General features: G+C 37.4%; 1 non-coding gene across 1 annotated transcript; it reads right to left on the bottom strand.

Moving 5' to 3' along the window:
* Positions 1-1,976: 1,976 nt before the first annotated feature.
* On the bottom strand, positions 1,977-2,083 carry LOC131224548 (small nucleolar RNA R71). The gene has a single exon (XR_009161023.1). It is a non-coding gene; the product is annotated as a small nucleolar RNA R71 (small nucleolar RNA).
* Between the last annotated feature and the right edge of the window lie 11,178 nt (positions 2,084-13,261).

The following is a 13,261-nucleotide window of genomic DNA, read 5'->3' on the forward strand; positions in this document are numbered from 1 at the left end:
AGAGAGTTGTAAAAGAGAGAGAGATGGGTGATGGATGTGGTGAGTGATGGGTGTGTAAGAGCCTTTTTTGACTTTGGGGGTAAATGGTGTAAGAAAGGTATGGGCTTGTGTAAGAACTTTTGACTTTAGGGGTTGCTTGGGGATGGGTGTGAGGTGATGTGTACTTGATATGTACTTGACCCTTGATGGGATTGATTGATTGATGGATGTGACATTCGGTAGAGATTCTCTTGGGTTTTGTAACGCGTGGCATTTTCCTCAAACCGAACATAGGCCCATATCTCCTGGCATGGGTATCGCCTTGACGCGCGAGACGTGGTATCGGAACCACGATGACGGCGATCGCTAGGGTATAAGTCTCGGGTTGAGTCGACTCTGGTTGATGACGTGTAACTCAGGGTCGTGTGCGAACATTGGATAAAAGTAGAAGGTTGCCGAAATTCGACCGGGAAGACCACAGAAGCCTACGGAACGGTACGGTCTAGGATATGGGTCTTACACCTCGCATCCTTAAGTTCTCTTTCTTCTAATGGAACATATGCACCCCAGCGCAACTCAAGCGAGTAGTGTGGAGACGTACAACTCAGGATTCACATAACTCAGGACTCACGCAACTCATAACTCGCATAACTCTTCCTCTCCTTTAATGCCTTTCCCTCTTTAATAACTTTTGATGCTCCAACAGATGCGATGATAGCTTTGAATATCTTCTTATCCATTTTGATATTGTTGAGATTGGTAAAATTCATGATTCATCATTGTCTCCTGGGCATGTGGATGGTTGAATTCCTTTCCAATCACCACAACAATGGTTCTTCATGTGTGAACTAATTCAATGAGAAGTTCAGATTATGCTTCAATTGTTTTATCTTCCAACTGGATAGGATAAGACTCTGATTCCAGTTGTGTTTTGTTGAATCATGTAAGGAAGCATCTTAATAACTACAGCTGAATCCTTGGTGCTCTAATTCCTCTCTTATTTGATAAGTCTTTCACAATTATTCTTGATTATTCCAGATTTTTATTTATTTCCGATTCTAGTTTTAGTTCTACTTACTTTCAGAATACGTACAAGTATATTCCATGTGGATTCGACCTCGGTCACAACAAGTTATTACTACAACGCGACCCTTCACTTGGGATTGTGAATAAGTTTTTGGCGCCATTGTTGAGGAGTTTGACTACGTTCTTTTGAGATTAATCAGTATTGGAATTAGTTTAGGATTAGGGTTAAGTTTTTGCTATGTTCTTTAGGTTAGGATTTCTCTGAATTTATTCTTAGGAACTAACTTTGTTATATGTTTCTAAAATCTTAACATAAAAACTCTAATCTGGTAACCTCTTTCTAACTCTCTCTTATTTTCACACTTCTTATTTTCTATAGTTTTCAATTTTTAAATCTTAGGTTAGATTTTGAACTTGAGGGTTGTGAGTGTTTCATGCCCAAGTGGGTACGTGATAACGCTCCCTGTCTATTGTGTGGTTGAAGGGTTGCCTATGCATCACCGGATTAAACACCACTTGAGATCCTCTGAGTTAATAGAAGTGATGGTTGCACATCAACCTCAACACCCAGTTGAGGAAGCCCAGGATGAAAATGAGGTGCATCATGCATCCCCGCCTCATACTCTACGACATTATTTACAACCATCAGTAGTGAGTACACCTTCCTGCATGATATTCCCATTGAATGCAGGAACTGTGGATGTTAAACAGGGAGTAATTCAACTCCTTCATAAGTTTCATGGAGTAGAATTTGAAAGTGCATACTTACATACAAAAGAGTTCGATGAGATAATAGCCACATTGCATTTTCTAAACATGTCCTAGGACACAATAAGACTGAAATTGTTCCCTTTCTCCTAAAAAGAAAAGGCTAAGTCATGACTGCATTCTTTAAGGCCACGATTCATTGGCACATGGGTTGAGATGACAAGGGAGTTCCTTAAAAACTTCTTCCCATATTATAAAACAAATACCTTAAGAAAAGTAATCATGAATTTTGTGCAAAAAGAGGGTGAGACCTTCTTCCAATGTTGTGAGTGATATAAGGATCTCATTAATTCATGTCCACAACATGATAGATAACAACATTTTCTATGATGGATTGACTTCGCCCATGTGCCAATTTGTGAAGATGATGTGTAATGGGGAATTCATGAACAAAGAAGCCAATGATGCATGGGATTATTTTGATAAACATGCTGAAAATGCGCAATGATAGGGCACCTCCCTAAAACCCACCACTTATAAGCCTGCTCAATGTTCACAACCCCAAGTGTAGGGTCGCGATGTAGTAATAACTCGGTTAGAACGAGGTCGAATCCATAGGGACTAATCTTATACGTTTCTGAAAATAAATAGAACTAAAACTAGAAGAAGATCTAAATTAGAAATCTGGAATAAAGGGAGTAATTGTAAATATTATTTAAACTATCAATTAAAAGGTGGGAACTAGGGTGCTAAGGATCCACTTTTAGCAATCAAGGTGATACCTTACTTGATTCGAGAGATGCAACTGGAATCAAAGTCCTATCTTATCCAATTAGAAGAAGAGATGATCAAATCTCTGAACTTTTTATTGATCTAGTCTCAATGGAAGAAGATTATGAAGATTTGGAAGGGATTTCATCACCCTATCATGCCTAGAAGACGATGGTGAACAACTGGATTTACCAATCTCACAATCTCAAATAGGGAAAAAAAAAGATATTCAAAGTTGTTGCAGTATCTATTATAATTTGAGTCATGACAAACTATAAGAAACTGAAAATATTCCTTAAAATCAACTAGAAATCAATGAAGTTCAATATAAACAAGAATCAAAGCAAGATAAACATCCCAATCACACTACAAGCTTCACCTCTTACCCCTATCTAAGAGGTTTAGTTAACCATAGATATGATTGAATTAAGAACTCTTAAACAAAAGATGAAAACAAACTAAGGAAGAAGAAAAAAAAAGAACTCTAGGCAGTGGCTCTCCACCCTTTTGCTCCACTCCTTAAACCCTAGATGATCCCTTGGAACATCCTATGTACTCCTATTTATAGTTGTGAAGCTTCATCTTACGCACCGACTTAGAATTTTTGCAATCCGATCGTGAAACTGCCTCAACTTATGTAGCCGCGTTACGCATTGGTCAAACCAAAGTTACCTTCGGTCAGACCGAAGTTGAGACATAGCTCAGGTAGGATTCTGTTTCATCAGTTGCTTGATTTCAGTTGCACTGAGCTTGAGTTCGGTTAGACTGAACTTAAGTTGTCGGTTGGACCGAATAAATCTTCGGTCGAATCGAATTAACTCCTTTTAGCGCTGGAGATTTTTTTGCACTTTCAGTCACACTGAATCCTCCCTTTAGTCGGACCAAATTGGGTTTCGGTCAGACCAAATTTGGGTTTGGTCGGACTGAACCTATTTGTTTTCTATTATGGATTCCAAAGTCTTTCAAGTCCTTTCTTCATCATTTGTACTTGGTTTCCTTGGATCTTTGGCCTGTGAATTCTTCGTTCTTGGTCTCCTAAGATCCATCCCTTGCCTTGGTGATTCTTGAGCATCAAATCCATATTTTAGCATTCTTTTCAATCTAAGCTCTCAGATTCACCTTGCAACACAAACATGCATAAAATATACCATTAAGCTTTATCATGATCCTAAAACCATGATATAATTAGGGAAAAATATGCAATATTTGACACTCAACACACTCCCCAACCAGCATTTTGCTAGTCCCAAGCAAAACATGCATGAACTAATCTTCCATTCTCAAAGTTCAAAACCATTTTCAGAAAACAATCTTTTGTGCAGAAGAGTATGAATGAGTATAATCCAAAGAAGTAAGAGTGAAAATTTAAAAATGTAGATCCGAACCAAGTGAGCAATCAATCAAATAGGTTCTTTATTAATCATTTAAGAGCATAAGTTCATATATCAAGTTTTTTTCCAATGTTCTCGATGAATTCCAACTTACTTTCCATAAAAATACTATCATTTCATAATGTTAGCCATGCTTATCACCTCAAGATTAATTGAATAATCAAGTGTTGATTCTGAATTTATCCAATTTTTCTTGTTTTTCCAGTTTTTATTTTATATCGATGATTTTTTTTAATTCACTCTTTTCATCATCATTCTTTTCAGATTTTTTATTCTTTTCATCATACATGACCTTTTTTGTCGATCTCACTTTTTTTGAACTGGTTCTTTTCATCTTTTAAGGTAGATGAAATTCTCTGGACTTAATCTTCACATCTATCAATGATTCACATGCTAACAATCAGTAATTCTAGCACAACTCTCAGATAGCCAATTGAATGTGTCCTGTGATTTAGATCAACATGATATTCAAACTTCTTCTTAATCAATTGAGTGCAAGAACTTTAAGTGATAGATTACTCGGTTGATCAAACTCTCACAATTAAAAATTCAATCTTCATCTTATCATACTCGAAACATTCTTAAAGAATGCACAAACTATCACTTTTCAAACAGGTTTTTCCTTTGAAAATTTGAAAATTTCCATAGGTTTTGCTAAAAAACTAAGAAGAACTGATTAGTTTACCTAATCCACACCCCCCAATCTAAAATCTCCATCATCCTCGATGTAAAAGATATAAGCATGCAATGCAAATGGGATAACGAAAAGAATGGAGAAGTGATGGAAAGGTAGTACCTGAAGAAGGCGAATTGTAGCTCTTCCAAAGTTCTCAATTTAAAGATGGGTTAGCACAACGACTAAATGACTGAAAGCAAACTATCCTAGTCCTAAATCCTATGAAAACAATAAACCTAACTACACCTCCATCAGACTAGGAGGTTAATCCTGATACACAGGATCAGTCAGATGTATGGACATGTCCTCTAAATCAAACTTTTCAACAAATGGCTTTAGACGATGTTCATTTACTTTGAAAACATTGCCATTTGTTGGGTTCTTTATCTCGATGGCCCCATAAGGGTAGACATTAGTAATAGTGAAAGGGTTGGTCCAATAAGATTTGAGTTTACCTGGAAAAAGGTGTAACCGAGAATTGTACAGGAGGACTTTTTAACCAGTTAAAAATGATTTCCAAAGGATATTCCTGCAATGGAACACCTTCATCATGTCCTCGTAAATTCTCAAATTCTCATATGCATCATTCTAGATTTCCTCGAGTTCATTCAACTGAAGTTTTTTGATAGCCCAGTAGGCTCTATGTTCCAACTCTACATGCAAGTGGCAAGCTTTCCCATAGATGAGTCTCAAGGGAGACATTTCAATGGTGGTCTTAAAAGTTGTACGATATGCCATAAAGCATAGTCAGACGGATTAACAAATCCTTGCGATAAGGATTAACTGTTTTTTTCAGAATTTGTTTAATCTCCATGTTGGAAATCTCAGCTTGCATGCTTGTCTGTGGGTGGTATGGAGTGCTCACCTTATGAGAGATGCTATATTTTTTCATTAAATTCTCAAATGGCCTATTACAAAAATGTGAACCTTTATCACTACTGATGGCTCGAGGCGTTCTGAACCTGTAAAGGGTGTTTTCTTTTAAGAACCTAATGACCGTTCGATGGTCATTTTTTTAGCATGGGATCACTTCGATCCATTTAGTGACATAGTCTACTGCTAACAAAATGTAAATATTCCTAAAGGATTGGGGGAATGGTCCCATGAAATCGATGCCCTAGCAATCGAATGTTTCACTGTCAGAATGGGGTTCAGAGGCATCATATTTCGACATGACAATGCTCCCAATTTTTGACAATGCTCACAAGCTTTGTAGAACTCATGAGTATCTTTAAACACAATGGGCCAATAAAAGCCGCACTGCAGAATTTTGACCGTGGTCTTTTTAGAAGAAAAGTGACCACCACAGGCGCCTGAGAGTGACAAAAGGAGAGGACACTTTGATGTTCATTGTTTGGCACGCATCTCCTTAGAATTTGGTTTGGGAAATATTTAAATAAATAAGGATCATCCGACAAAAACTTACGTATCTAGGCAAAAAATTTCCTCTTATCTTGCGCAGTCAAATGTGTTAGCGCAAAACCTGTGGCAAGATAATTTGCAATATCAGCAAACTAAGGCAGCTGGGAGAGTTTGAACAATTGTTCTTCTGGGAACATGTCGTTTATGGGTGTCATCTCAAGAGGATCGAGGAGATCAAGCCTTGAAAGATGGTCAAGCAGTATGTTTTCTACTCCCCTTTTGTCTCGTATTTCTAGTTCAAATTCCTAGAGTAGAAAGATCTATCTTATCAAGCGAGGCTCAGCATCATTCTTGGAAATAAGGTACTTATAGCGTTGTATGATCAGTATAGATGATGATCTTAGATCCAATCAAATAGGACCTAAATTTGTCCAGAGCGAATAGTACGATTAAGAGTTCCTTCTCCATAGTAGATTAGTTCACTTAGGCAGAGTTCAGAGTTCTACTTGCATAGTGAATAATGTAGGGCTTCTTCTCTTTTCTCTGACCTAACATCACCCTAATAGCATAGTTATACGCATCACACATAATCTCAAAAGGAATGTTCCAGTCAGGTGGATGCATGATAGGAGTGGTAGTTAAAATGCCCTCGAGCTTAGTAAAAGCTTCCTGACATTGCTCAGTCCACTCATATGGTACATCCTTTTAAAGTAGATCACATAAAGGACAAGAGAGGTAACTAAAGTCCTTTATGAATCGTCTATAAAATTTGGTGTCCTAAGAAGGATTGCACATCTTGTATGCTCTTGGGTGGATGTAAGTTAGAGATAAGGTCAATTTTAGCCTTGTCTACCTCAATTCCCTTGGACAAAATTATATGTCTAAGCACTTGTAACGCCCCGAATTTTTAGGACCCGAGTATATGACCCGTATTCCAAAAACTCAAGTGTTAACCTAAAAGGATGTTCAAATTCCATATATATATATATATATATATATATATATATATATTGATAGCTTTAGAGTAAGCAGATGAGCGTAGGATGGACAAATCAATATAAAGAAAAGTTTGCATTATCATTTGAAGTATACAAGAGGTTGCCCATAATGACTTATATAAACAATGTCTCAAACTTATAATTACAAAGTGAAATGATGTTATATGTAAATATAGCAAATTATAACAAATCTGCAACTGTAAAACCACGTAGCAATTTTTGACAATACAATCATACATCTTCAACAGTGGCACTCTGCTCCTCATCAATCTGAATGTGAAGATCAATTAAGCCAACTGTGCTACCTGTACTATTATATATTTGATGGATGAGTGGCCAACTCAGTGTGAATTCTCCTCATGATTACACACCACCGCATTAGGTAAGCATAGTTATAAAATAAAGCATACAAAACAATACATGATACAGGTCTTATTAGATGCATGGATGTTTGAATGCAATCATCGCCCCAGGGATGCGCATCTGTGCGGAAGTTGGGCTCGTCACCCATGCAATCATCGACTTGGAAAAATCATCTAGTCGGAAAAATATGTACATCACGTACGATTGCAATATATGTTGGTCTATGCCATTTATGCATGATTAGCCAATCCGTTATTAGTCTAATTACAACTAGCCAATTTAAATAAGCTTAAAGGTCACTATGAGGGCTTGTCACCAGCGTAGGCCGACAGCTCGAGTATAGGTCCCATACCACTATCCCCAGCTCATGAGACTACCATCTTAGGATGTTTAATGGAGACCCGTCGATTATTTGCCAATCATATTACAGTATTTAGGGCTTAACACTGCAGGGTTGTATAGAATAAAACGTCGAACCCATCTAGGGCAAGTACCAAAACAAAACCACGTAGGAAAAATGTTAAAACTAAGCCACATAGGGCGATTAGTAAAACCAAGCCACGTAGGGCCAATTTCGAAACCATACGATAATAGACCATCCTTAAAAGCATTGGATACAACAACCCTAGATGGTAGGCCCATATCATTGATCAATTTAAACCACTACTCAATAACCACTAAGCCGGAGGTCCATTTCAATCACAACCAGTCGGGTTACATCCCAAGTATGGGTGTACATTTATAGGTAGGGGTTTTCCACTGATGTACTAATTTAAGTTCCATAAGCAGTCCATAAATAATCCACAAGCATGAGATAATATGTAAGATATATATTAAGCATGAAACCTAACAATTTGATTCCAACAAAGACATGTGATTATAAGATGGAGATATCAATTATCAATTTAAACTAAAGTAAAACTATACTTAAGCTAATGGGAAAATGGAAAGCTGAAGGGGAAGAATCATCACCTTATGCCTTAAACCACCTACGCCATCGCTAGGAGGTTTGTGCGCCCTTAGGGTCGACCCCTACCACCAATCATGAACTCTTACAATTAGATCCAAGTTTAATACACCATTTATGGTTGAAGTCCTAACTTAGGGTTTGGATTACCTAGGTCTAGGGTTTTGATGTAGAACTTAGTGTTTGGTCCTAGGAGTGTAACCATAATGTATGTATAGCTTAAATGCAATATAACAATAATATGGTTAGTTACAATTTAATGTTAATGATATAACTAACATTTGTGACCATGATAATAATTATTGTTATAATCGAAATAAAATAGTATAATCTATTATTAAAGATAGTATTTTCGAGCGATGGATACCATGCTAATATCATTAATGAGAGTTTTGTTTATAGTAACTAACGTTAACGTAACATGTTAATTGTAGTTATTATGATGATAATTAATACTATGATCTACCATTATAATTTTTTTTAAAAAAAAAAAAACACAATACACTGGTAATTAGTAATGATATTATTTTATTTTCTTGTCTACGATAACTACTGATCATTTACTAATGGTTTAAATTACATAGAGTTTCATCCACTATTCTACTTTTAGGCTTTGGTTTAGGGTTAGAAATCTAATTCATATAAATAAATTTATGATAATATTAGAAATGAAGTAATGATAAGTAATAATTGTTAGTTAATAGTATCAACATTAATCTTATAATAATTAATCTACTAGTGACGGCGTAAGAACAACATTAATGATAATAAATATTATTGTTTCATACCAACAAATTGAGTAGTAGAATTAATGACGTCTATTAACAATTCCTAGCAATAGTAGAATAACAATAATTTAATTCGACACTTTAATGTATAAAGATGGGAAGTTGCGAATCAAGTCAATCCAACAACTCGAGTTGGCGCGTTGTATTGTGGCTTGGAGATCGCCTCTTGATGGTTTGACTTGATGCAACGGAGTTGCCCCAACCCAACCTCAGAAAATATTAGCTGGACTCGGTCCCAAACCGAGTTGACTTGGCCCTAAACCAAGTTGACTTGGCAGGGACTCAGAACTCAACTCCCCCTCTTCTTCTTTGTTTCTCTTTTCTTTCTCCCTTTCTTTTCTTTCTTTCCTTTCTTCCCTTGGGTGAACTGGGCTGAACCAGGCCCATTCTTGCCCAACGCAGCTTGACTCGGTGAAGACTACTGAGTCAACGAGTTTGGATAGTAGCGAGTCGAGTTAGCTCGGAGGGTGCAACCACCCGACTGTCTCTCTCTTCTCTCTCTTTCTCTCCTTCTTCTACTATTTGTTTCCCACGTGCTGGAAGTCCAGCAACGCCCGGACCAAGCCCATTTCTTATGACAGGTGATCTTCTTGATGGGGTCCGCCATTTGAATGGTATGGATTTTGTACACAAGTGGCGCGTGAGAAATGAAGCCTGTTTGGTTAAGAATCCCTTAACCTTTCTCTCTTCTGCCCTCTTGTCACGTCCCGAGGCATCTAGTATTGAGTAGACCCGTCCTAAAATCAGGAGGACTCGGTGGGATGGTGTGGACAGTGTGCACATGCCATTCATACACCCATCTTGTCGCGTTCTTGCCTGAACTGAATGGCAACGGATTTAAGTCCAGTTTATGGGGATGGAATACTGATAAAAAGGCTCACCTGCCAGACTCCTTGAACGTGAGATCAACAACCGGGTTGAGGTTAGAGACTGCATCAGCAGGTCGGGGAAGATGGTGGGTCGATAATGGTGGCTCCCACGCTGAAGGGTTTCCTTTAGATCTGGTTGTTGTAGGCCAATCTATTGGGTCCCGAGAAGCTCAGGGAATAGAAGGAACGAAACTTGAATGTGATTTCCATGGTGGGTTTGAGCTTGGGAGGAGATGGCCGACTCTCCCTCTCATTCTCTTTCTTTTTCTAAAGACCTAGCTAGGACGTCTACGATCGCTCCAGGACGAATGGCTAGGATTGAAGGTTCTCCTCTCACGCGGATTGTGCTAGCTGGCCTGGCAGGAGACAGTTTTCATTTTTTAAAGTGATGTGTCAGTATGGTCTGTTTGCGCTAAGGATTGTGCGCACATGTAGTTGTATGGGTGCGGAGGGAGGATATAGTTTTGGTTAAGGCCACGCTACGCATCAGATGGACGGTTCGGATCACACGTGTGACCGCAGGTAGTGGCCCATCAATCAGAAATTGACGGACGTTGTCCCTCTGCTGCCTAACACGAAGAGAGGGAAAAACAACCCTTTTTTGGTGAAACATGGGTCAGCTCGTGCTGACCGGCCTGGGGCGTCTGGTGCACAGCGGGTGTGCACCAACTGTGTACATGCGTCCCATCAAGTGGGGTCCACCATGATGTTTGTGATAAATCCACACCGTCCATCCTATTTGGTGGGCTTTACTACGGCCTTTTACCTAAGGTGGGGTAGATCCAAGGTCCAGGTGGGACATACTCTTAGGTTTCACATCCTAATGGTGGATTCCAGTCAATCAAATGGTTGGACCACCTCGAAATTGAACATCGACGGTTAAAAGGGTTCAAGGGTCCATTTAGGGTCAAAACCAACAGTTAGATCTTGGATTTTATTATCTATTATGCTTTTATGGCATGTTACAACACTTTTAAATATATATTTTATTATTATTATTATCATTATTATTATTGTTGTTATTATTATTCTGATTATTATTATAATTATAACTACTATTATTTATACATTGTAGTATATTTATTTATCCATCTTTATCTACTTATTTATTTGTTTGTTTATTATTACTTTGTTATAATTTACTATTTCTATTATCATTGTTATTATTATTATTATTATTATCATCTTGATGGGCCTATTTCTAGACAGAGTCACCCTTGTGGTAGATCATCATCTACGGATCGTGTGTCCAATTCTCAAAGTATTTTGACTATCAAGTGGGCCATACAACTTGGTTTGTGAGTTCCATTGACAATTACTAATAATTAATGGTTCGCTCATTTCCTGATCTAGTCACCGATGTTTTCAAATGTTCCTAATCTAACATGGGTAGGTCCTAACAGCTATTTTTGAAACGTGGTGGCTAGGTCATCTAATTTAGTACTAAACCATCTCATCGTGGACTCGATGAATGGTGGATCTTTAGATTTCAGGTCTCACGCTTGATGATGGATGGTTGCATGGGTCCATCAAGGCGACTAGGATCCTAAAATGGATATCCCTAAAGTTGTGATTGGTTGTATTGAAAATTAATCTGATGAATGGCTTGTCATACAGATCAGGTTTACTAGACGATTGAGATGGACAGATTAAGAGTCAATGCATCGTAAGGTGTAAGGGAACACACGTATTATTTAAATTGGATCTCCATGGTGACGCACGAGTACTGAAAAGTTCGGTGTGTTAAAATCTACCTCCCTTAAAGAGAATTTCGCCCTTAAAATTCAGCACTTCATCTATAATTGTGAAGGATGATCTACCTTATAGTGCCCATATGCATCCGCTAGTTTTCTACATTAAGTTCATTTTGTATGTGCAAGCGCTCATGACTTACCATTAGAACAAGGATCATTACAGCCTATACCCCTTAAAGAAAATGAATACAGTTCTAGTTCAATATTTAATGATATACGTACCTATCATTAATATTACGAGTGGTTCAACTATCCTAATGGTGTTCCATACATCGCATGTGTCCTAGCGTGCTATCACAACTTAGATTTAAACAAGTTGTAGCTTCTTCTTTTTTTTTTTTTTTTGCTAAATTCTCATACCTCTATTTAACCAATCAGCCAATGTATGTACCTAAGTGTGAAGACCCAACAAGCTATATACAGATCTACCACGACCTTTAGGCCTTTATTCTAGTAGAACAACCAAGGCGTTTAGGTCCCACTACAAGTCAGAAATCATTCTAGTATCAACCAAAACTAGCAAATTATCTAGATTTCTACCAACATCAGGATTTCCTATAGTATTTACTGAGATTGCAAGTCCATCTAAGTGGGGACTAATAATATTGTATCCTTCTTTTTATTTTCTTTTACATTTAATGATAGTTCCTGGTTGTCCAAAGTACAACACAATTCCTAATTTTCAGAGTTAAGGATAACACGAATGGATGGTCATAGTAGGTTTGAGCCCCATACATTAATTATCTGTCTACGCAAGATAAAGGATTTGGTATCCATTTGTAATCCTATTAGATTTCGATCCTTCGCTTGATCAGGGCATTGGAATCATTGAGATTTGCTAGGATTTAGAATTGAGTCAAACTGCATAACTTTGCTTAATCATGATTCCATTCGTCCGTGATCCCAATTGTTCTAGACTCACAGGGAACATCCTGTAATCATTATAGTTTTCCAATGAGAGCACCTAAAATTTACGTGAATAGACGTGAACCACCATCATGCTTCCGGTGTGCACTCTGGTCACCTAATGCACTAATCGAAAATTTCAGGATCAAGATTTCTACATGAAGTTTGAGTTAGAAATTTCTAAACTCACTTAGGATTTCAAATCTAATCCTAATATGCGCAGCTTAAGGTTGAAATTTTACCAAAATTTTTTACTACTCTTTCTCTAATTATTTCACGTGTTGGAACTTGTGGGGAAATATTATTTCTAAGCAAAGAGATGTATTAGGAAAATCCAAATTACGGTTCTTTGTTCAATCCCTTAAGTTTAGGAAGTGCTTATGCCTAAACTAATGTAGAATATGGTTGTTAAAGAAATTCCTACAAGCATAAGTCCGATCCATTTGCTAATTATTATGACAATGTTATTCCTAGCTAATGAAATTTTAAGCAAGTTCATATCCTGGATTCTTAGAAAGTTTTCACTTGGAAGTCAAGTATACGAATGTTCTTGTGTAGCCTTGTGTACATTTATAATGAGTACTTGGTACACATATTAAATTACTAAGTCCAAACTACCATTTTGGTAGTTTACGAGGGACCCGAAGTTTTTTATTTTATTTTATTTTAATTTCTAAGTTCAAATGCCTAAACCTAGAGTGTT

This window comes from Magnolia sinica, chromosome 13 (assembly GCF_029962835.1).
Source record: "Magnolia sinica isolate HGM2019 chromosome 13, MsV1, whole genome shotgun sequence".
NCBI lineage: Eukaryota > Viridiplantae > Streptophyta > Magnoliopsida > Magnoliales > Magnoliaceae > Magnolia > Magnolia sinica.